We start from the raw sequence: 25,093 nt of genomic DNA, 5'->3' as shown, positions 1-25,093 counted from the left end.
GCAGAAGCCAGAGCCCCACTTAGGACAGATCCTGGGCTGACTCCATTACTGTCCTGTGCCAGGTGACCCTGTCCATCGAGTCTGGCTCTCCGCTCATCCTGAGCCACTGCCCATGTCTGTGGCCGGTGAGCCCCGTGAAGGGAGGGGGAGCAGAGAGGAAACAGCTGTGCACACAAGAGGAGTGAAGTCATGAGTGCACTTGATTTTCCCTTTGGCAAGTCCTCTTCTGCCTATGTTTTTCCACTCATTAAAATGCAAATCTCCGTCCCAACAAGGGGGCCTAGAAGATTCCAGAAACTTCTAGAAACCACTCTGTGACAGGGAGTCCTAAAACAAGGTGGGCATGGATGCGTTGGGATGTGGGCATGGGTACGAAACAGAAGCTACAGCCCCCACAAGTCACTCGGGTGCCCACAGACATCCATTTGCTTGTTCCCAAACCCAGCTTCTAGAGCAGTGGTTCTCAACCTTCTGGCCCTTTAAATACAGTTCCTCATGTTGTGACCCAACCATAAAATTATTTTCGTGGCTACTTCATAACTGTCATGTTGCTACCGTTATGAATCACAATGTAAATATCTGATATGCAGGATGGTCTTAGGCGACCCCTGTGAAAGGGTCGTTTGACCGCCAAAGGGGTCGCGACCCACAGGTTGAGAATCACTGTTCCAGAACCTTGGGGAAGTCATGTCACCTATCTGAACTTCATTTTTTTTTTCCTTTTCTACAGATAGATATAGAAATACCACCACCTACGTCACTAAATTCTTGTAAAGAATTGAGGGCCAAAACCACGGTGGATCCTCCATGATATCAGCCTTGCCCCAACTTCCTGTCCCCATTAAATCACGGAGCAACCTGGGAGGAAAGTCATCGGCTGAAGTCCCCAACCCCCAAGTCACTCGCACTGCCGTGCCGGCGTCCCCAGCAGCCCAGCCACCTGTGCACAGCGACACGCCCTGCCTCCTCTGACACAGACGGAGCCCATCGCAGGAGCGAGAGCGAGGGCATGGGAACTGGAGTTACAGCGCCCAGTGGACAAGGCTGGAATTTAGAGGATCGTGAGCCGAGACACCCACCTCCCCATGGGCCACTGGAAAGCAGGCGACACCCCCTGCCCCAAACCAGACCAAGACCAACACGGCCCTGGACAAGAGCTGCAAACTAACCCAGCAAGGCCCTGGCCGCCGTCCGGGAGCTCCTGCCGACACCTTCACGTGAACCCTGCTGCCATCGCCAAGGACACCCCAGGAAAGGACACCCCTCCACACGCCACGCTCCTAACAGCAAGACTGGCTGGATAACAGGAAGGACAATGGGTTAGGTTCCTTTTCTCTTTCTTCTTCTTCTTCTTCTTCTTTTGTTAATCATCAACCGAGGATATATTTTCCCATTGATTTTTAGAGAGAATGGAAGGGAGAGGGGGAGAGAGACAGAAACATCTATTTGAGAGAGAAATACCTGCTGGTGGCTGCACAAAAGGGACTGGGATTTGTGAGATCCTGTTGATTGGTTGCCTCCCACATGAGCCCTGACCAGGGCCAGCGATCGAGCCTGCAACCGAGATATGGGCCCTTGACCAGAATCGAACCCGGGACCACAGGCCGATGATCTATCCACTGAGCCAAACTGGCTAGGGTTAGGTTCCTTTTTTCCTCACTGCACACCGGCAGGGTCGGTCCCACTGCCTGGACGCCACACTAGGTACCGTTGGCTGTTCCCAGCTGCTGAAGCCCCAGCTGTGGGGGCCAGTACCGCGAACTCTGTAGCTCATCCGACCCTCACGAGAACATCAGGAGAGAAGCCATCGCCTCACCCCACCCCGTCCCCGAGGCTGGCCCGCAGGGTGCCCTGGGCTCCCCTGTCCAAAGGCAAATACGCCAGGAAGAGGTTCGGCGGGAGCCATGCTCAGCCAGCCCCTAATTACCCATTTCACACAGGAGAACGGAATAGCGAACTGCCAGTCGGGAGCGCCTCATTAACTGCAGCGGAGGTGCCAGGGGAGAGAAGGAAAGTGCCCAGAGTAGCATTTCCACAGCCAAGAGCCCTGACCAGCCACCACGCTGAAATGACACCTGAGAAGAAAGTCAACTGAGAGCCACAGTGGAGTTTGAGCTGGAAGAGCCGGCAGAGCTGGGAGCCAGGGAAGGCAGCCCCACCCACAGGGAACAAGGGGACAAGGCGGTACCCAAGCTCAGCTCCCATGAAATCCGGGAGCGTGGGGCCAAGGCTCCAGCCGGGACAGGGACCCGCCTTGCTCCGCCCAGGGGCCAGGGCCTCACTTCTTGCTGTCTCCTGGGAGATGCAGCCTCCGCCCCGCCTGTCTCCCTCCCAGGCAGGCTGGTCCGCTCCTCACCCCCACGGCGGTGATCGGGCGGCCTGTGACCAGCAGTCCTCACCCCCGGTGTCTGAGCTCCCCAAGTTCCCAGGCACAGAAACCACACCCAGGAAGTGTGTGCTGAATAGATGGAGTTCCCCGGTCTCGGTCCGGGATTTGTCAGCCCACTGAGAAAGAGGGGTTCTACTTTCCTGGGGTCACCTGGGCACCCACGTGAGGGTAGAGGCAGAGAGGGAGACAAGAAGGCAGAGGGAGAAGCACCGTGTGTGTATCTGTTGTACGCAGGAGGGGCTAACACTGAAATGCCTTCGGAGGCCTCCAAGTCTCAAATGAACAGAATGGGGGGGGCAGAGGGGGAGGTTAGCAATGGCGTGGCTGGGGGCTCTGAGAAAGCCCCTGATGGGCCTAGAGCCCCCCAAGTAGATACGCTTGGGGAATGCACTCTCTTGGCCTGCGGGGACTGCCCACTGGAGTCATTAAAGCCATCGGCCAGAAGGAAAGCAGACAGAGCCACGTGACCATCTAGGAGAGTGGTTCTCAACCTTTCTAATGCCGCGACCCTTTAATACGGTTCCTCATGACCCCAAACCATAAAGTTATTTTCTTTTTCTTTTTTTTTTTTTTATTGCTTAAAGTATTACAAAGGGTATTACATATGTATCCATTTTATCCCCCCGCCCTAGACAGTCCCCTAGCCTCCCCTATCACCCAGTGTCTTATGTCCATTGGTTATGCTTATATGCATGCATACAAGTCCTTTAGTTGATCTCTTACCCCACTACCTCCTGCCCCCCAACCCTCCCCGGCCTTCCCGCTGCAGTTTGACAATCTGTTTGAGGCAGCTCTGCCTCTGTATCTATTATTGTTCAAAAGTTTATAATGGTCTCTATTGTCCATGAATGAGTGAGATCATGTGGTATTTTTCCTTTATTGACTGGCTTATTTCACTTAGCATAATGCTCTCCAGTTCCATCCATGACGTTGCAAATGGTAAGAGTTCCTTCCTTTTTACAGCAGCATAGTATTCCATCGTGTAGATGTACCACAGTTTTCTAATCCATTCATCTACTGATGGGCACTTAGGCTGTTTCCAGATCTTAGCTATGGTGAATTGTGCTGCTATGAACATAGGGGTGCATATATCCTTTCTGATTGGTGTTTCTGGTTTCTTGGGATATATTCCTAGAAGTGGGATCACAGGGTCAAATGGGAGTTCCATTTTCAGTTTTTTAAGGAAACTCCATACTGTCTTCCATAGTGGCTGCACCAGTCTGCATTCCCACCAGCAGTGCACAAGTGTTCCTTTTTCTCCACAACCTCTCCAGCACTTGTCGTTTGTTGATTTGTTGATGATAGCCAGTCTGACAGGTGTGAGATGGTACCTCATTGCTGTTTTGATTTGCATCTCTCGGATGATTAGTGACTTTGAGCATGTTTTCATATGTCTCTTGGCTTTCTGAATGTCCTCTTTTGAAAGGTGTCTATTTAGGTCCTTTGCCCATTTTTTGATTGGATTGTTTATCTTCCTTTTGTTAAGTTGTATGAGTTCCCTATAAATTTTGGAGATTAGGCCCTTATCAGATATGTCATTGGCAAATATGTTTTCCCACACAGTGGGTTTTCTCGTTGTTTTGTTGATGGTTTCTTTTGCTGTGCAGAAGCTTTTTATTTTGATGTAGTCCCATTTGTTCATTTTTTCTTTAGTTTCAAGTGCCCTAGGAGCTGTATCAGTGAAGAAATTGCTTCGGCATATGTCTGAAATTTTCTTGCCTTTGGATTCTTCTAGAATTTTTATGGTATCCTGTCGTACATTTAAGTCCTTTATCCATTTTGAGTTTATTTTTGTATATGGTGTAAGTTGGTGGTCTAGTTTCATTTTCTTGCATATATCTGTCCAATTTTCCCAACACCATTTATTGAAGAGACTATCTTGGCTCCATTGTATGTTCTTGCCTCCTTTGTCAAATATTAATTGAGCATATTGGTTCGGGCCGATTTCTGGGCTCTCTATTCTATTCCATTGATCTATATGCCTATTCTTGTGCCAGTACCAGGCAGTTTTGAGAACAGTGGCTTTGTAATACATCTTGATATCTGGTATTGAGATCCCACCTACTTTGTTCTTTTTCAGGATTGCTGCAGCTATTCGGGGTCTTCTTTTATTCCAGATGAATTTTTGGAAAGTTCGTTCTAGATCTCTGAAGTATGCTGTTGGTATTTTAATGGGAAGTGCGTTGAATTTATAGATTGCTTTGGGTAGTATGGACATTTTAATGATGTTGATTCTACCAATCCATGAACACGGTATGTTCTTCCATCTGTTTATGTCTTCCTCTATGTCTTTTTTCAACGTCCTGTAGTTTTCTGAGTAGAGGTCTTTTACCTCTTTAGTTAAGTTTATTCCTAGGTAGCTTAATTTTTTTGGTGCAATGGTAAACGGGATTGTTTTTATAATCTCTCTTTCTGAAAGTTCACTATTGGTGTATAGAAATGCCTCAGATTTCTTGGGGTTAATTTTGTATCCCGCTACATTGCCAAATTCATGTATTAAGTCTAGTAGCTTTTTGATGGAATCTCTAGGGTTTTGTATGTATAATATCATGTCGTCTGCAAATAAGGACAGTTTTACTTCCTCTTTTCCAATTTGGATGCCTTTTATTTCTTCTTCTTGCCGAATTGCAATGGCTAACACTTCCAGTACTATGTTGAACAGGAGTGGTGAGAGGGGGCATCCCTGTCTTGTTCCTGTTCTTAGGGGAAATGGTGTTAGTTTTTGTCTATTGAGTATGATGTTGGCTGTGGGCCTGTCATATATGGCTTTTATTATGTTGAGGTATGATCCTTCTACTCCCACCTTGCTGAGAGTTTTTATCAAAAATGGGTGTTGAATTTTGTCAAATGCTTTTTCTGCATCAATTGATATGACCATGTGGTTTTTTTCTTTCAATTTGTTTATGTGATGTATCACGTTTATTGATTTGCGGATATTGTACCATCCTTGCATCCCTGGGATAAATCCTACTTGGTCATGGTGTATGATCTTTCTGATGTACTGCTGGATCCGATTTGCTAAGATTTTGTTGAGGATTTTGGCATCTATGTTCATGAGGGATATTGGCCTGTAATTCTCTTTCATTTATAAAGTTATTTTCGTTGCTACTTCGTAACTGTAATGTTGCTACTGTTATGAATTGTAATGTAAATATCTGATATGCAGGATGGTCTTAGGCGACCCCTGTGAAAGGGTGTTCGACCGCCAAAGGGGTCGCGACCCACAGGTTGAGAACCGCTGATCTAGGACAACAGCCATCAGCGGTTCTCAACCCGTGGGTTGTGAACAATGAAAATACATCCTGCATATCAGATATTTACATTACGACTCATAACAGTAGCAAAATTACAGTTATGATGTAGCAACGAAAATAATTTTATGGTTGGGAGTCACCACAACATGAGGAACTGTATTAAAGGGTCACGGCATTAGGAAGGTTGAGAACCACTGGCTCTGAGCTATCAGTTGTAGACTTGAAAGGTTCATGTGCTGGGCTTTTACTCATATGCTTTCAAATGCTTTTCAATTTTATTTTGGATTTTAGAGAGAGAAGGAAGGAGAAACACTGATTTGTTGTTCCATTTCTTTATGCATTCATTGGTGGATTCTTGTATGTGCCCTGACCAGGGTTTGAACCCACAACCTCGGTGTATCGGAACAATGCTCTCACCAACTGAGCCACCTGGCCAGGGCCTACCCATATGTCTTTAAAGAACTGGCATATTGTCTTCACCTAAGGACACAGGCCATGGATGCTTGGACATCTCTGATAAGCCTGAGCCGCCTACCTGATCTCTCGGGATGAGACTCCGTGCCCTGGTCTGGTTTGCTACCGCCACACGCCGCTTCTTCCATGGGAAGCCGGCCCGGTGACCATCTCTCTCTCAGGACCCTGGAAGGCACCCTGGAAGGCTGTTCACCACTGTGGCACCCGTGGCACCCACAGATGGAAGTGCCGAACAAAAGGGACTGGGATTTGTGAGATCCCGTAGCTGGCTGGACTCCGCCAGCCCTCAGAGCCCACACAGAACTCTGCCTGGAGGCTGTGGGGCAGAACCCCTAACTCATTCTCTTAGGCCAGGGGTCCCCGCCTTTCCTTCCTCTGGGTCATAAAGGATGGAGAGGGACAACGACAGGTGCCGGCACCCTATCCATGCCTCAGCTCTGTCTGTCGGGTCAGAAGGGCCATTACGACAGACGGCTGGCCCCTTCCTCCAAGTTTCTGAAGCAGCAGGTTTGGGTGACACCCAACAGCCTGCATTTCAAAAATGACCCCAAGTGCTGCTGCTGCTGCTGGGGTCCAGGAATCACGCTTTGAGAACCACTGGCTTGAGAGGGGAAAGGGAGTCTGTTCTACCTCTATTTCGAGAACATTAATCTGTAGGAGACGGATACATTCACTTTCAGAAATAGACTCTGAAGCATCTTGAAGAGCATGGCCCTCTTTTCATAGACACGAATGCAGGATGTGTTTCACATGTCTCTAAACATGAGGAAAACACCACAAATCAAATGAACGATGGCAACTGTGCCATTCTAGGTCTCAGTGCTGGAGCAGAAGAGATGGGTGGGGACTGCGGCAAACTGGGAAACCTGCCACTGATTGGCTTATTTCACTTAGCATAACGGTCTCCAGGTCAATCAGAGAAAGACAAATATCACATGATCTCATTTATTTGTGGCATCTAATGAATAAAATGAATTGCCCAACAAAATAAGACCTGAAGCATAGAAAAAAGACATGGAACAGACTGACATACCTGGGGGAAGGAGAGGGGGGAAGACAAGAAGAGATAAACCAAAGAACTTATATACTTATCTGCATAGCCCATGAAACAGACAATGGTGCGGTGAAGGCCTTGTGGTGGGGGGGCGGGTAGGGGATGGACAGAGGAGGAGGGTGGGGGTGGAGGACATTCGTAATACTGTCAACAATAAAAATATATATTTAAAAACCAAAAACCAAAAATCTGCCACTGATCACTGGCATATTGATGCCACACAGAATGATGGGCTACTGCCCATTTCTGCAAGAAACGCTGGAAATCAGAATTTTTTAATGTGAAATCTGCTGATGTTTAGATGTTGGCAACCAACTCAAAAATTTCTAAATGAAACCGTGGGCAAAAACGAAAACAAAGCATACAACCCAAACCCACAGCTCTGCTCCTGACTTTGCCCACTGGCCACCAGTGCGCAGCTCCTGGTTTTAACTGTCGGGTCTCTGCATAGGCAGTCATTTGGAGAAAGCGCTCCCTAGCTTTGAAGGATTGAATACCATCATCCTAGACTGAAAGCATGAATTAGCATCCCACCCTGAACTGACCAGCCACCCTGTACTGAGCAGCCTTCTGCTAAGACCTCTTTGCCACGATCATCTCCTGGGTGCAGCTGGGTGCCAGCTTCCAGGGGATCCACGCACCCTCTCCAAGGGCTGTCAATGTGTGGCCAACTCCCTCACCCCCAGAGCAGGGCTCCCCAACCTGGGTCTCACCTTCCTTGGAATGGAAGCACAGGTAGGTGTCTGGGGCAGAAGGAACCATGAAAAACCTGTCCTCCTCTGTCTATGGAAAAGCAGTACCCCATCAGCTGATGAGAACCTTCGGAGGGGAGGAGGCGTGTGAGGGAGCTGAATAAACAGGTTAGGAGCAAGGCATGCACCACCAGCTGGGGACGCAGTCAGAGAAGGTGGCCTGAGGCACAGCCCGCACGGAGCACTCTGAGAGACGAGCAGGGGTTCGAGGGGCCCCGGAGCGAGCGAGCAGGCACGGGAGCCTCGGGGAGGACACGTGCACATCCGTGGGGCCTGAGGTGAACTGACACAGTTGCCACCATGGGCAGACTCCCATGGGCAAACTCCCACGGGGTAGCAAGACAGAGCTGCAAGCCAGCCCCTGGAACATGCGGGTGGGAAGGAAGACTGGATCGTCCTCCTGGGAGGAGCGCGGGTCCCAACCTGCAGGCTCCTGGCCTGGGAAGGAAGGTGTGTCCCGGGGCCACTGGGAGGAGCACAGGGCCGCGCTGCCAGAATCATGGGCGTCCTTCTCAGTCTGACCCTGGGGGCTCCCCCCCAAGCCCACCCCCCACCCCAGGCCCTGGGAGAGGGGCTGCCACCTCCAGCCCCAGACCTCACGCCCCCCAGCTGGCCTGCCGGTCCCTGTCTGTGTGGCCACTGCGCCGCATCGGCTTCTCCGAAGGACGCTTGCGAGGGGCTCTCCCCAGGAGGACCCTGCCTTCTCCTCCCGGCTTTCCCAGGGAAGGAAATCACAGCCCCCGGAGCAGAGAATTCAGGTTCCTTCGCTCTCCACGCATTTGTAAAGAGCGCACCTGACTTCCCAACGCAGCACACACACAAGCGTCCGCGTCTCAGCGCTCAAACATTGCGAGTCTGAGACTTTCAACGACGGTACAATGCTCTGCGCTTGGCAGCACGCCACGAACCCCGTCTTGGGAGAACTCCTGTTGCTGGCGGCACCCCCGCCCTGTCCCGGGGCACGAACTTGTGGGGAGGCCTTATGGTTTCCAGACACATCACCCCACTGGGGCCCAGAGGATGGCCTCGACAGGGTCAGCGGGCGTGAGGACCCTCCAGCCCATGCTGGGGCAATGGGGCCTCGGAGACGTGGACACAAGCATCCCTGGGAAGTGGCTGAATCCACACGAATCCGCTTTCTAGACTCTAACTTCCACGCTCTTTCCAGAAACCTAAATGGCCCCTCATGCTGTTATGTAACCCTGTGCTCAGTGCGTGCCCCTAACTTGCGACACGGGGAAGGTGCTGCCCCGGGAACTCCGGTGTGTGCACCCACGAGCTGCCCTGACCGCGCACACACGCACACACACACACACACACACACACGTGTGAACCGGGAGATCCCTGTGGGCCTGCTTCCAGCCTCTTTCTCTCTGCCTGGCTGTGTGGCGTCTGGCAGAGCGCGGCACCGCCCGGGGCTTCTCCCGTACCTACAGCCCGAAGGAGCGGAACCCGCCCACTGCCAAGGCCCCAGGCTTCTCCTGAGAGCTCTACCCACACCACTCGGAGCCAGCTGGCCCCGACGGCACTGGTCACATTCAGGATTAAGAAAAGGCGAAACAGAGGAGGCGAGAAGATCCAGAACAGGGAACGGAGACAAGTCCAAGAAGCAAGAAAAACTCACTTTGCGTGAGCTCACCTCGGACAGCACCACCTGCCTGGGTGCCCGCTCCTCTTCCCAGAGCCTCGGGCCGGGTCCCCGGAGCAGCCCGGACTCACTGAAAGAAGGAGGAGGCACACGTGGGGGACCGAAGTCCCTCCAGAGCACAGCCACGCCCCTGCCCAGCAGGAGGCTGTCCAGGGAAGGCTTCCCCACAGGAGTGGCAGCCCCCCATGTCCCGGGCTCCAGTGAGCTTCCACACCTGCACGAAGACAGCAGCTCCGCGGCGAGTCCCCACTCACCTCAGCCCCGCAGTCCCTCCGCGTGCAGATCTGACACGCTGGTCATTTTCTGCCAGGGTCTCCACATCTGCTGCTTCCCCGTGCCATCAGCTAATTCACTGTGCAAAGCAGCCCTTATATATAGAAAGTTGCAGCCACGCAGGTTAGCATTAAAATAGAGCCGGCGTTGCCACGGCAACCAAACAAATGATATTCAAAATGAAAGAGAAGTATGCTGCAATTGGGAAAGCATGTCCACAGCCTTCCAGAGCAGCTGCGCCCGGTCCCCCCGGGCGGGCGGGACGGCCTCCGGAGAAGGGGCCTTCCCTGCATGAACCTCTTCCTCCCCATGAAGTCACCACTCTTGTGTCAGCTGCAGCCACGGCCCCTGCACAAGTTCCTTCCTAACGCCAACTCCTGCCTGGAGCCGGCCCGAGGCCGACCCTGAGGGAGGGTGATGAGCCGCGCCAGGTATATCCATTTGCAAAAGCTGTGCTCCTCAAGCCCCAAGGGGAAGCCGCCGTGGCCCTGCTGCCGTTACTAAGGATGCTTCAGGAAGCCACGCTGGCTGCGGCCACTGCTCTCCACAGGCAGAGTCCAGAGGCAGCCGTGAGCTGAGTGACATGCTTCCCCTCTCTGAGCCTCGGCCTAAGAATGAGAAGGGAGTCGGGGGTGAGGGTGGGAGGTAGGAAGGGGTGGGGGGTGGAAAAGCACCCTCGTGCCATCCGCCTCTCTGAGTCTAGCATGTGCACCTTTTCTACTTTGCACCTCCTTTTCCACTTTTCTCTTGTGTCCCTGGTCCCTGGGCAAATGCCTGCCTTAGCCTGGCCACACATGCCCTGATAGCGCCGGTGCCCCGTCCCGCACTGCAGGCCCTGCTTCTGGCTCTGGTTCAGCCCAGCCAGCAGCAGGGTGTTCGCAGCCTTCAGGGCAGCAGGGCCGGGTTCCAGGATCCAAGGGCCAACCAAGGGGCTAGGGCCGTGGACAACTTGGAGCCCTTCCCAGACTCATTTACACCATTAAGACTCAGACGTGACCCAAGCGCACTGGACCTTCATCCACTGCTGGTGGATCAGGAGCACAGTTTGGCAGTTTCCTATACAGATAAAAAATACACTTAAATAGGACCTACCGACAAAGGAAAACATATGTCCACACCAAGTCTTATATATGAATGTTCAGAGCAGCTTTTTAAAAAAAAATAATCCCAACCTGGAAAGAATCCAAAAGATCATCAGTAGGAACTGATGAACATGTGGAAGAGCCTCTACACAGTGCAATACTACTTACCGACACAAAGGAATGAACTACTGAGACACGCAACAGCCTCCACACCTCACGGATACCGAGAGAAGCCAGTCTCAAAAGGCCACACTGCAGGGTTCCATTTATACAACATCCTCAACAAGACAAAACTGTAGGGATGGAGGACACATGAGGAGTTGGGGAGGGAGGGGTGAATGCAGAGGGAGAGCATGGGACAGGATCTTGGGGTGTGGACCTGTTCTATATGCTGTCTGAGGTGCTGGCTGCATAAATCCAGAATAGATATTAAAATTCATAGAATTCTATACCCCTCACAAGTCAATTTTACTGCATGACAATATAAAAAATAAAGTAAAAGCTACTTTCACCTTCAAAAAGAAGAAAAATCACGGATGATGACACCATCTCCCCACAGGATCATTCAGAACAAAATCAGGGCCCTGACACATAAACTGTAAAGTCCTGAGAACCAGTCTTATTCGCACCACTTTCTAAAATACTTTTTGAAATATTGTTTTATTGATTTCAGAGAAGAAGGGAGAGGGAGAGAGAGAGAGAGAAACATCAACTTGTTGTCCCATCTATTCCTGCATTCGTTGGTTGCTCCTTACATGTGCCCTGTACCACTTTTAATTACGAAGATGCTCTTCTTCTTCAAGACCAATGGTTCCCAACTGTGAACCAGCCTTATCAGCATCACCTGAGAGTTTGTTTGAACATATGAACTTTACAGCCTCACCCCAGCCTCACGCCAGCCCTTCTGAGTCAGAAACTGAGATGGTCTGAACAAGCCCTCCAGGTGAGTGACCTACGGCATTCTGAAATTTGGGGACCACTGGCCTCCATACACCAGGTATCCAGCTAGGCCAGCCCATCACGGAATGGCCTGGCTGGCCCTTCAATATCGAAACCACAGATACAGGCGATGTCTTCCTCCACATCCTACTGACTTCCCTATTCTTCCCTTCCAACCGCTGCCTTTGGTCTGCCCCCAAGCGTGGCCTGCAGGGAGGAGCCAAAGGCATGACTCCATCTGACCACCTGTGGCAGCAGGTGACATGGAACCGCCTGTTGTTTCAGCCGGGACCCCTGGAATGAAGAAGGGGACCAGCAAGGGGCTCCTGGCTGTGCAAGTGCCCTCTGAGCTTCTGACCCGGCCCTTCCCCTCGACCTGACCGACCGTGCCAGCCCACTTCCCACTCTCGACTCTCGGGAGTGATTCTCAAATCCAAGGGGAACCTAATGGTTGTCCCAGTGAACCCTAGCAAAGCCCAACTTCCTACTTGCCCCAGAACAACAACTTCAAAGCTGATGCACGTGGTTTCTGGCTCCGAAGCCACAGAGATGATGGATCACAAAGAAGAAATCAGAACCATGTGGATTTCATATTCAGCAAAATAAACAGAATTACAGCATCGGGGTTGGGCCCAGAAACCAGGGGCCTGTGCGCCTGGCCCCGCGCCCAGGCTTGTGGCCCTCAGCGCAGGCTGGGCTCCGGCCTCTCCTCCCCACGACTCCCACAGCGGTGCCAGCAGCGCCCGGAGTGCTGACCCTCCCTGCTGAGCCCTCTGCCTGCAATGCTGTTTCGGCTGACATTTCAGTGTTTTATTGAGTTTTTATGTTCTCTTTTATGGTGCAGTTGAAGGGAGTTCGGCTTCTTCTCTAGCTTCATTCACATATGCACAAGCAGCGACAGGAATTCTGTGCGTTAATGACAGGGGGACAGCTCAGCAGCCTCCGGGAGGGGGTGGAGTAGCAGCTGGGGCACCCATCCCCTTTTACACCGTCAGTTCCTTCCTCCCAGAGCCAACCACGCCCGGGGTGCCCACTCCCAACCTGACACTCCTCACGGAACAGAGAAACTCAACTCTCCCGGTTTCTAGGCAAACACTATGGCCTTCCACACAGCCAGGGCCTCTAAACGGGGGTGGGGGGGACTCTGCCCCACAGGGGACACACGGCAATGTCTGTAGACATGTACTGGCTGTGAGGATGGGGGCCAGAAATGCGGACAGGGACCTCAGTTTCCAACTGCTGCTGCACCAAATCACCACAAACTCGGTGGCTCAAGACAACAACACGAATGTATTACCTGGGAGTCCTGTAGATCAGAAGTGGGTCTCACGGGGCTAAAATCAGGGTGTTCACAGGGCTGTGCCCCCTGTGAGGCACGAGGGAAGAATCTGTTTCCCTGTCTTTTCCAGCTTGTAGAGGCCGCCCGCATTCCTTAGCTTTGGGTCCTTCCTCCATCCTAGAAGCCAGCAATGGTGGGTCAAGTCCTCTTCACACCGGCATCTCTCTGGTTCTCTCTCTTCTGTCTTCTTCTTCCACTTATGGGATAATCCGGGATGATCTCCTATCTCAAAGTCAGCTGGTCAACAACCTTCATTCCATACGCAAGCTCAATTCCCCTTTGCCATGCAACCTAGCACTCACAGGTTCCAGGGGCTGGGACCGAGGATGTGGACATCTTTTGGGGGAGAAAGGGTCATAATTGTGCTCTAGGGGGCTACTGACATCTAGGGAGTAGAGGCCAGAGATGCTGCTAAACATACTACAATGCACAGGACTTTGCCCACAAAAGCATTATCCAGCCCAAATGTCAACTGTGCCAAGGTTGAGAAATGCTGGTACCCTTAACAATGACCGTGTCTGAGTTGGTTCCTAGCGACTGTGACTCTAGGCCATTTCCACAGAGAGGTCACCCATAGGACTTTTGGAGGTCATGGAGAAGCTCTGACCCACAGTGAAGGAGAAATTGTTTTACTATTTCGTTAAATATTTTAAAGTAGATTCTATAACTATTCTGGAACCATCCTCAAATGATTCTTCTCTGATACACAGAAAATACACACAGATGTTAAAAACATAAATGCATCTTGCTTACAGAAGGCACATGAACACATACACCATTTAAGTCTTTGTGTGAATAACTTCAAATAACAGGCTAATTCTGCTTCGCTGCTGGGATGCTTTGTCCTAGGAATCCCTGAATTAGCAGCCAGAGCTGCTCACATCCCCAGCCCCCTCCCCTCTTGGGTGGTTAGCCACCGCCAGCAGATGAACATTCCTAATGCCCTGCAGACCGCAGTGCCCACACCAAATGCCCTCTGACCCAGAGCGTTTGCGGGCACCCATGGAGTCCTGCATTCGGTGGGTGAGGGCTGCAGGGGGTGGGGGCTGCCCGGGGGGCAGGATGGCAACTCAGGGGGCCTGTCAAGCCCTACAGGTAGCAAAGGATGATCCCCACAAAGCTCCACCCCCACCCCAGCCTGTGGTCCTGCTTGCTGGCTGGGTTTCCCAGAGTGGATGGAGAGGGGCTGCAGGGGGTGACTCTGTGTTTTCACGGGGACGCCCCTGCACCACCTTTTTGTCATTGTGACAAAAGGAGTCCCTGCTCCCTCCCACCCCATCAAATGATGAGCAGAGGCCCAGTGATGCCTAGTGCTCAAGCACGTATGTAGGCACCCATGTGTGTAGGCACCCATGTATGTATGTACGTATGCACCCAGGTGTCCCGATAACCCAGGCGAACCCTGCTATCCTGCCATCTCTACTGGGCCCAATGAGGCGCTTATTTAACTTTTCTGTTGCATTTACCCTGCATTTTCTCCAAAGCCACATGTCTGTCCCAAAGCCTGGAGGCCATGGTTCTAGCAAAGTCCTCACCCGACATCTGAGATACTTTGGGGCTTGGAGCCACGTGCGTCAGGATGTCGCCTGCAGAGCACGCAGCATCTGTTCGCCGGTCCATCAACCCACATTCGCGGTGCGTCTCCTATGCGCTAGGCACCCCTCTCCTCTCCACCTGAAACCGCAGCAGCCAGCGACACAGAGGGCCTCGCCCACAGGGAGCTCACATCCACAGGAAGCATGGTAAGGCCTACTCTGAATACTCACGTGCATTATCTCATTTAATGTCGCCCCAATGCTGGAGGCAGGTGACCGTCAATTGTCTCCACTTTCAGGAAATTACAGCCACAGCAGTAAACACGTGTGACATTCAGTCATTCAACCTTCCCCACCGTCCTCGGGGTAAGTTCTGTAGTTACACCCGTTACAGAGGAGCACACTGAGGTGCGGTCATTAGCAGCTGACCCCAGGGGTGCATGTGTGCATCTACAGCTCGCAGGGGCAGCTCTGCCCTGGGCCCCAGGTGGCACTGAGGCTCTGTCAGGACAAGCCCAGGTCACGCCCTTAGTAACACTGGCTCCGGAAGTCCTAGTGCATCACCTCTCCTTTAACCGCTCACCGCACCTGGACAGCTTCCTGACCGACACCCAGCACAGCTCAAGCGCTGGTCACCGCCCTCCCCCTCCCCTGCCCCCGGGCCTCATGCTCCTTTAGGACACCCAGGCCCCGGCTCCCACTTCCAAGGGGCAGAGGAAGTGCTGCAGCCACAGCAGTCCCTTTGTTGCTGTCTCCCAGTGAGTCACCACCCTCCAAAGACGGTTGCCAAAGAGAGCTGCATTGTAGCAGGAGTGCTCATCCACTTCCCTTTTCCATTTCCCAAACACAGCTTTCCCCAGATCCAACATTAATCACGTAACTGTCAGCTGGAGTTCAAAGATGCTTTGATAGCGGGATTTTCCACGGCGAGGGTCCAGCAGCGGCAGCTGCGGCGGCTCCCCAGCGCTCTCCCTCGGCCTCCTTTAAGACCTCCCGAGCCAGCTTCATCTCCCATCCTGTGTGGGGCTGCGGGGCTGGTTTCCACAGTCAGGATTTTTGTGGCAGAGTGAAAGCCTCAATGGCATCATGGGGCACTTCCCAGCACATGACGGGTGATATGGTGGCTTGCAAACCACCCTAGGCTCCCAGGGTGTTTCACCAGCCTCAGAACCCACCAGGCAGGCAGCCAAGGGGGAGAGGGGTCTTTGCAGAGGTAATTAAATTAAGAATTTCCAGATGAGATTATCCTGGATTATCCAGCTGGGCCCTAAATGACGTTCCAAGTGCTCTGGCCAGAGGGGGGCAGAGGGAGATTTTGTGACACACAGAAGAGAAGGAGGACACTCAGGGACACAGAGACTGGAGTGATGTGGCCACAAGCTAAGGGATGTGGGCAGCCACCAGGAGCTGGAAGAGACTTGAGACAGCTATTCGCTGTGTGTGCCTGTGCCACCGCGATGTGCACCCTCGCTTCTGGGGAGAACACCCTGATTTCCCTTCGGGGAAGCACTTTTCCCACCTCTCCAATGAGCAATTCCATCCCCCTGGCCCTGGTGACTGGTTCAGGAATGAGCAGGTGTCCCATATCCGTCATCTGAGACTCAATCCTTGGACTCTGGTTGGAATTATTGGGAAAGGAAGTAGTATTATGACAGGACGCAAGCCTGAAGCTGCTGACACCTGCAGGAAAACCTCCCAGAGAGAGGAGCCGATGCAGAAGAGAAGGGGCTGGTGGGGAAGGGGGGAAGGCAGAGAAGGACAGCGCACCATGCTGCCACGGAGGCCCCTCGGAACCGTGTCTGAAGCTGACACCCTGGGAGTGGCTCAGGTCACCGACCTATCCATTCCTCTCTGCTTGCAGCCAGGTGGAGTGGGAGTTCTGTGGCATGCCCTGGGCAGAGTCCTGATGCTCCTTTGGGCGGTCAGGTCCCGCACGCCTCAGCAAGTTTTCCAACACCAGTGCCTGGCAAAGTCCTGGCCGGGGCTCCATAGACTCTCGGGACCAACTAGGCAAGTTGTGTGGCACGGAGAGAAGGAACAACAGGGGTGTTGGGAAAATGGGCTCATAAAAACATGCAAGAGACGCCAAGCACAGCTTAGCAGGGCTGGCAGCCTGGGGGCGGGGTGGGGGGGCGGGAAGTTCAGGGACATCTGAGGAGCTGGAGGCAGGGGCCTGTCTCCTCAGGGGTTAGATGCAACCTGACCTCAGAGTAAGAGGAAGATGATTAGACTACCCCCCACATGCCCCTAATTTCCCAGTGACCAGGAGATCTGTGGGGTGGGGTGGGGTGGGGTGGGGTGGGGTGGAGGGGCACCTTCTGTATTGGAAGCAGGAGGCAGGTGGGGGAACTGAGGGAGAACATGAGAGGATGACAGGAGCCCAGTCCAGCCGAGACCGTGTCTTATAACTCAACCGATTCTGACCAGCAGATGTGGTCAGCGGCCTCTGGCCTCTGGATGGAGGGAGGGCGGGGCGGGGGAGGGGGGAGTGTGGTCCATGCCAGAAGCTCCCTAGAGAAGGCAAGGAGAGGGCCACCAGCTGGAGCGATGCAGGTGCTCACCACAGGGGGCGCAGCAGGTATTCCCACCCGTGTCCCTGGGAGGACAGGCTGGCCATGCCTACAGGGTCCGGGGTGGACCTGGATCGAAGCAGGGGGTTGCTGCCGCCACCCCCACAGGGGACTCCGCAGCTGGGAGAAAGTCCCGGGGCTCTGACCACATCCCAGAGCCCTCGCCTGCCAAGTGAAGTGCTGGTCAGGACACGCACAGACTCGGGGCAGAACCAGCTCGAGGGAAGCGCCTGGTCAAAGCCGGCCCTGAGCTTCCGCTGTGGCTGCAGACCTGGGGGTGAAGCCTGCGGACCTGGGGGTGAAGCCTGCGGACCTGGGGGTGAAGCCTGCGGACCTGGGGGTGAAGCCTGCAGACCTGGGGGTGAAGCCGGCAGCACGCTGGGCTTCCCAAGGCACGGAGCTCCCACAGCGCTGCAGCAGCACCCAAGGCGATCCCTGGGTGGTCCCAAGCCTCCAGCCCAGGCCAGCCACCCTCCTCCACCACCCATTTCACCCTGGCTCCCTCTACTCCTCCATGCAGGTAAATGCCCCACCTCCCTGAGCTTGACTCTGTCCCACCTCCCCTCACCTCCACCGGCTGCGGGCGTCAGACAAAAAGGCCAGCAGGACCCCTGGCCAAACACCTCCCTGGAAGCCGACATAGAAGCACCAGGCCGCTGCTCTGCCTGTCTCAAGCCCGGGATGTCGGCCCCTGTGACCCTCCGACCGTGACGTGACGGTTCCCTGAGAACAGACACTGCATGCCCTGCCCTACCCTGGCTCCAGGTGGCTGTGCTCAGAGATAGGAAATCATCCCCTGGTCGGGTAGCTCAGTGGGTTAGAGCATCATCCCGATATGCCAGGTTCAATCCCTGGTCAGGGCACATACAAGAAGCAACCAGTAAATGCATAAGTAAGTGGAACAACAGATCGATGTTTCTCTCTCTCTCTCTCTCTCTCTCTCTCTCTCTCTCTCTCTCTCTCTTTCTCTCTCCCCCTCCCACCTTCCCTGTCTCTCTAAAATCAATAAATCAATTTTTAAAAAATCATTCCCTGAAGTCTGAAGAGAGAACCAAATTAGTAGACACGATTCCGATTCCTTCCGTATCTGAACTGGAGGCCTTGGAGGGAAGTTGATACCCACATTCCTCAACCTTGACATTGACCCTGAGGTGTGGTCACATCACATACTGTAAAGAGCCAGGGTGTGGTGTCTCAGACACTGCAGTGCCAACAGTCTCCTCATTCCTGGGTCCCTCCAGGGAGAACTGGTTTGTGATCCGTCCTGCAGGATTCAGCAGGAGCCAGGCTAAGACAGAACCGCACACGAAAACGCCCCCTGGGCGTCCCTAACCTTTCAGCTGCTTCATGAAAAGCTCTATGAGCCACTCTCCCCTCACCCCCCATACACTACTGACATCCTGACAGGCTAGCCCTTCCCGGAAGGAACATCAGCCCCACACCACCCCTCCCCTCAGTCTGACACTAGCAGACCTTTTGCTCAAAGGGGCAATGGAGCCCTGGGTCTCCTCTGAGCTAAAGGCAGCGCCTGGCGGTATTGGGGTTGCCAGGACCACCCTGGGTTGAAGGAATCATTACTTGGCATGTAGTCCTGCTCTAGGCCATCACTTCTTACAGCAAAAGGAAACAAAGCAAAATCAATGAAGGGAAAAGGTAGCCGGAAGAGGCCCGAGGAAACCAGGTGCAAGCTCCCAGCAGTCTGGTCCCGGGCAGCCAGCTTAATTCCTCCAGCGACGAGCTGGGGCGGTGGTGGGAGTGCTGTCCACCAGGGAAGCTCAGAGACAGCGCCCGGGGTTCCATTGGGACCTGGCCCTGCAGGCACCCCTGGCCTACCACGTACCCAGACTGCAAATCGCAGCAGGAAAGCACATGGTCACTCCAAACCCAATTGTTTGTAGGAAGAGCTTAACCGTATCCTTCAGGGAATGATGGGAACCTTCCCTAAATTCAGGTTCCCAGTCGCCAGGCAAAGGTCAACGGTGCAAAGTAGGCCTCAGGGGAGCATCTCAGGCCTGCTGCAGTCACCATTGCAGCACACTGGCCACTGAGTGCTCACTGGAAGGGACCTCCCCTGTGCCGGGCCCACTGAGTAGCAGACTCCCGCCACCAAACCCCAGACAAGTGACAAGCCTCCCAACATCTGTGCTGACAGAGCTCACTCCTCCCAGCCAGGCTAGTCCAGGGCTGGCCTGCGCTCATCCTTCGCACTTTCCCAGGACACCAGCTCCATGTGCGGCATTTCAGGTTGATGGACACCTCCTGTAAGAACAGCCTCCACTCACCAGTTTACTCTGTGTCAGGCACTGGGCCAAGCACATGACATACATTTAATTGAATATTAAGTATTCATATCGATGCCCATTTACTATTATTCACAGCTTACACTGGAGTCAACTATGGCGTGAAATGACTTGCCCAAGATCCCACTGAAACGACCTTTAACCCCTACACCCAGCTGCTCCTGGGAGCCTGTCTTTCGCCGACCACATTACATACTTCTTTTTGTCTGTGTACTTAATATTTTTTGTTGATTCACTTTTTTACTTTAAAAAAAAACACGAAACACCTCTGTTTCTCAGACAATGTTATAGTATTCTCTGAATGGAAAAACTAGTAACATTTGCCAGAAATATAGAGCGAGCACAAAAATAACCACAATGAAAATCAAGCAACGGTCCTCCATCCTCGCTGGATACGCCACCTGCTGAGGCCGTTCCTGCCCAGCACCTGGAATTCTCCTCCTCAGTAGGACTGGAAGCACAGAGAGAACTGCAGAGGGGAAACCCTCTCCTTTGTGAGTCCGGGGCACTGAAAGCCTTGCCTGCAGACCATCCAAACCAGTGTTGGCATGGTGTCTGGGTGTCTGGGGAAACACTACACTTACCACATGTGCTACACACACCTGCCCCATCTGGGGCTCCCACTTCCTGTGCACCCCACTCCCCAGCCACGCTCTGGGGCGGTTCCAGCTCCTTCCTCCCGCTTGGATCTCATTGGCTCGCCAGCCTTTGTGGCCACAGCCTGGCTCCTTGCTCTCCCTTCCTTCCTAGTTTCTGCTTCTATAGGCTCCACTCAGCTGGCCTGGCTGCCAGTCTGGCCTTAGACAGAGAAAACACCAGCAAAGAGGCCACCCCTCCAGCGCATTTCCAAAATCAAAAGGAGGCCAGGGAGAGAGGGCAGGGCTGCCTCAGGGCACGTCAGGTCATAGCTAGAAAGTGAGGGTGGGGCTAAGGGGCGGAGAACACACAGAAGTGAGAAATGTGCCATTTCTCTAAAACAGGGACTGCGTTGCAGGCTCCCACTTCCCCCTCCCTACCCAACACCACATAACACTCTGGTCCAGCCCGACCACGGGCTCCCAATCAGAGTCACAGGGTCCCACCCAAAGGCCATTCCGTGGGGTGTTCCGGGCAGCAGGCCAGAGGGCACTGAAGAACTCTAAGCAGAGAAAGGCGGTGGGGTGGTTGAGAGCTTGCGTTTATGACTTTTCACACCTGAGAAATGGGACCAAACAGAATACCTACCCCATAAGGTTGTTATGGGACAATATGAATGAAAACCCTAGGGTCTGTGCTCAGTGACGTATTACTATAGAGCTGGGCCCTGAGTCAGGAGCCAAGAACCAGAACAGAAAAGGGTGGAGGGCAGGGTGGGGAAGGTGAGCTCACGCAGCCACGCATGCAGAGACTGCCAGGCAGGTGGACCCCAGCCCGACCTGAGTCCGCATCAGAGGCGAGGGCTCACCCCTATGAGACCAGGGGCTGCACACGGGACCGTGGGCCCAATCCAGCCCCCTGGCTTTGCGTGGCTCAGAGACACTTGAAAAATATTCAGTTTAGTGGCCAACATGTAAAAACTAGGAAATTTCCCATGAAAAAATAAAGATTTCAATTGTTTCTTGAAAAATCAAGGTCAAACCGAAGTCCCCACTGGGGGAGGAGGAGAAATGGTGCCGCCTCTCCCCTTCTCTGACGCAGCAGTTTCGACCCTGGCTGCCGTGAGAGTCACACGGGAACTTTACCATCACCCTAAACCTGTGGTTGGCAAACAGGGGCTCCCGAGCCACATGCGGCTCTTTGGCCCCTTGAGTGTGGCTCTTCCACAAAATACCAACTTCTGCGCATGGGCCACGAAGTTTCAATCGCACTGTACATGCGCGCCCGCACGTGGTATTTTGTGGAAGAGCCACACTCAAGGGGCCAAAGAGCTGCATGTGGCTCGCGAGCCGCAGTTTGCCAAGCCACAGTTTGCCGACCACTGCCCTAAAGGGCTTGTCCCCAGTGTGGGGTGTGCAGGAGGCAGCCGATCAATGATTCTCTCTCATCACTGATATTTCCATCTCTCTCTCCCTCTCCCTTCCTCTCTGAAATCAATAAAAATACATTTTTTTAAAAAGAAGAAAGCGGGTGTAAGGATATCATCACTCTCCAGCCTGTGTCCTAATTCTGCGTGTGCGTAGCCAGCTGCCTCTGTGTGGTCCCAGGGCCGGCAGCACACCGAGGCAGGAGAAGAGGGCCTCCCTGCCCGGGCTCGGATCGAAGGCAAGGTGAAGGCTGGCAGGAATGAGGCGAGGAAGTGGGATTGTGATTGCACTGATAACGTGTGGCGGGGCCAGAGCACAGGGACAAGTGATACGTGAATCGCAAAAACAAGGGCTGCTTTCCAGCATGGGACGTGTCCAAACAGGCCGTGTGGCTCGGCCTGAGAAACAGGAAAATGAGGAAGAGTGTGATCCCTGCGCAGGTAGTTCAGCGACCTCATCCCGCCCCCACCCCATACAAGGCTGGGGCAGGCCCGTTCCTGTCATGCCAAGGGTTGACAGCCAAGGGTACCCCTCCCTGTGCAGCCAGGGCTTGGATCTTTCAAGCTCACAGGTAATAATCCTGGAAGTTAGAAAAGTTGCCATTGGTGCCTATTCTCCGAGTACCTGGGGAAGAAGCGCCGGTGGGAGGCTGGCGGGGGGGGGGGGGGGGGGGGGCCTCAGTGTAGGTGACAGCCTAAAGCAGGGGTGGGCAAACTTTTTGACTCGAGGGCCAGAATGGGTTCTTAAACTGGACCGGAGGGCCGGAACAAAAGCATGGGTGGAGTGTCTGTGTGAACTAATATAAATTCAAAGTAAACATCATTACATAAAAGGGTACGGTCTTTTTTTTTTTTTTTTTTTTTTTTTAGTTTTATTCATTTCAAACAGGCCGGATCCGGCCCACGGGCCGTAGTTTGCCCACGGCTGGCCTAAAGCCTGGCTCCATCAAGCACGCCCATGAACCTGCAGCACTGAGCTTACCAGTGAGGCATGAGCCCCTCCCCAGACCTCTGGCGTCAGAATCGCCATGCCGACCAGTGCTCCCGGTGAACTACGCAAGGGTTAATGCTTGGGAAACACTCACTTGCAGCAGCAAAGCTATTTTACCGGCACAAGGTAACTCTCAGGGCACGACCATGTACTCATCAAGCTCACAACAGCTACACAGGCAGCTGAGGAATGCATAGGCGGTTTCACCTTCCGCCCAATGACTTTTCTCCCAGTGGGATCCCAGCTGCAGGTACCGCCTCAGCTCGCCTCAGCTCCCTAACACACAGATCAACCAAGGCGATCAGATTCAAGTCTCCCCACAGCCACTGACCCTGATAGAGCAACATTTCAGGATTTATTTGCCCATCGGTTCACTTATTTATTTGTTTGCCAGGACAAGTCAAACACTGATTGGGCACCTACTACATGTCAGGCACTGGGAATGAGCAGATAAATGACCCGGCCCGGTCGTAGGTAGAATCTGCCTCCTGTAAGAGAGAAAGATGGCAGACAGGCCGTCACGGTGCAGAGTGGCAGGTGGCAGGCGTACATGGTGCTGGGAAAAAACCAGGGGGGCCCCGAGGAATGCTCCTGGGAGGAGGAGCTGCCTAAAGGGCATCATCATGACATGCTTTCTTTTCTCTTAGCTGTTCCTGCTCTCTCCTGTCTTGCTTTGTAATGGATGGATTGCATTTTCTTTATCCTCCCTCCCACCCCCACGAACTTGGCATTTATAGGGTCTATTTCTACTACTCAGGTGGTTACACTGACATTTTTAACATGTACACTTGACTTCGAGCATCAAGTTAATCAGTAGCTCTTTTCTCCTTCTGAATAATACAAAAACCCTGCAAAGCTCCAACTTCGATCTCCTCCCTCCCATGTTCGAGGTGTTGGCAGCGTGAGTCAGCGGAAGGTGCTGCTTCCCACAAGTCTTGAAACCACCCGGTTATTTGCTATCTCCTGTCACTGGTCATTTTCCAGAAAAACAAAAAATTCCAAATTGATTCAAGAGGAAACAGAAAACCTGAATAGATCTGTAACCTCCAAAGGAACTGACCCAGCCGTCTAAAATCTACCTTAAAAACTAGAATGGGTCTATATGTGTTTTTACTGACAAGTTTTTTCACATCTTGAAGGAGAGGATAACACTTATACAGTTTCTTCCCAGAAACAGACAGAAAAACTCTCATTTCCTTTTAAAAATACCCTGATACCGACCTCCAAAAAGTAAAAACAAAAAAAGTAAGGAAAATTTTAAAGCCTACCTTCTAACCTCACAGGGCATATTGTGAAAGTCTTAAATACACAGGAGCGAATCCTGGAAATGGAGGGATATTAAACCATCCAAAGACTCATTAGGTAAACTCACCACATTAAAATATTATTTTTTAAAAAATAGGATCATCTAGCTGCAGAAAAAGAATCTGACCAAACTGGGCACCCTTTTGTGATTAAAACTCACAAACTAGGGCTAGAACAAAACTTTCTTAGTCCGATAAATGCTAACCCTCAGAGATTAGAATAAACTCCGTCCCGAATATAAGTCAGGAGTGAGACAAGGCTGCTCACCACTTCTGCTTCTTTTCAATCCTATACTGAAGATCCCACACCACCATAAGCAATATAAGAAAGAAAAATATAAGGACTGCAAAGAACGAAACTGCTGCCATCTTCATATATCCAAAATATCCAAGAAACTCTACAAACATTCAGAACTAATAAGACAGTTCAAGATCTATGTATAAAAACAAGCTGTATCCATTCCTAAATATTAGCAACAATCATAAAATAGAATGCTTATGTTTAAAATGGATGACTAGAAACAGGTTGTTTATCTCCATGCTTTCCTGAAATCCCATTAGAAATGACTGGGGGAAAAATAGATACAAAAACCACAAAAAAGTAAATAAATAAAAGGAAAGAATTGGCAATAAATGAAACATATCCACAACATTTATTTTTAAAATATTTTTAATATATATATATGTATATATATATAGTATTGATTTTGTACAGAGAGGAAGGGAGAGGGATAGAGGTCAGAAACATCGATGAGAGAGAAACATCAATCAGCTGCCTCCTGCACGCCCCCCACTGGGGATGTGCCCACAGCCAAGACACATGCCCTTGACCGGAATCAAACCTGGGACCCTTCAGTCTGCAGGCTGCCGCTCTATCCACTGAGCCAAACCGGTCAGGGCTTTAAAATATTTTTATTGATTTCAGAGAGGAAGGGAGAGGTGAGAGAGAGATAGAAACATCAATGAACGCCCCCTACTGGGGATAGAGCCCACAACCCAGGCATGTACACTTGACTGGAATCAAACCCAGGATCCTTCAGTCCACAGGCTGACGTTCTATCCACTGAGCCAAACCAGTTAGGGCTCCACAACATTTTAGACCAATGAAAACAATTGGATAAATGATAATGAGCTAGCAGAGAGTAGAAAACTGAAATCTTCGTGACCTCAAGGGTAAATAGCCACAG

General features: G+C 52.2%; 1 protein-coding gene across 5 annotated transcripts in view; it reads right to left on the bottom strand.

Annotated features, from left to right (window-relative positions):
* Window positions 1-25,093, bottom strand: part of GAS7 (growth arrest specific 7) — a 207,304-nt gene that overhangs the window by 98,952 nt on the left and 83,259 nt on the right. The window contains exon 1 of one of the 5 annotated variants that reach the window (XM_059668631.1): window positions 9,826-9,847. The exons of the other annotated variants lie outside the window; for them this stretch is intronic. The gene's annotated coding sequence lies outside the window, so the exon portion shown is untranslated. Of the gene's footprint in view, window positions 1-9,825; window positions 9,848-25,093 lie in introns of those variants that run through there. 5 annotated transcript variants of the gene reach the window in all.

This window comes from Myotis daubentonii, chromosome 16 (assembly GCF_963259705.1).
Source record: "Myotis daubentonii chromosome 16, mMyoDau2.1, whole genome shotgun sequence".
NCBI classification, from domain to species: domain Eukaryota; kingdom Metazoa; phylum Chordata; class Mammalia; order Chiroptera; family Vespertilionidae; genus Myotis; species Myotis daubentonii.
This window is presented reverse-complemented; position numbering and strand designations above follow the sequence as displayed.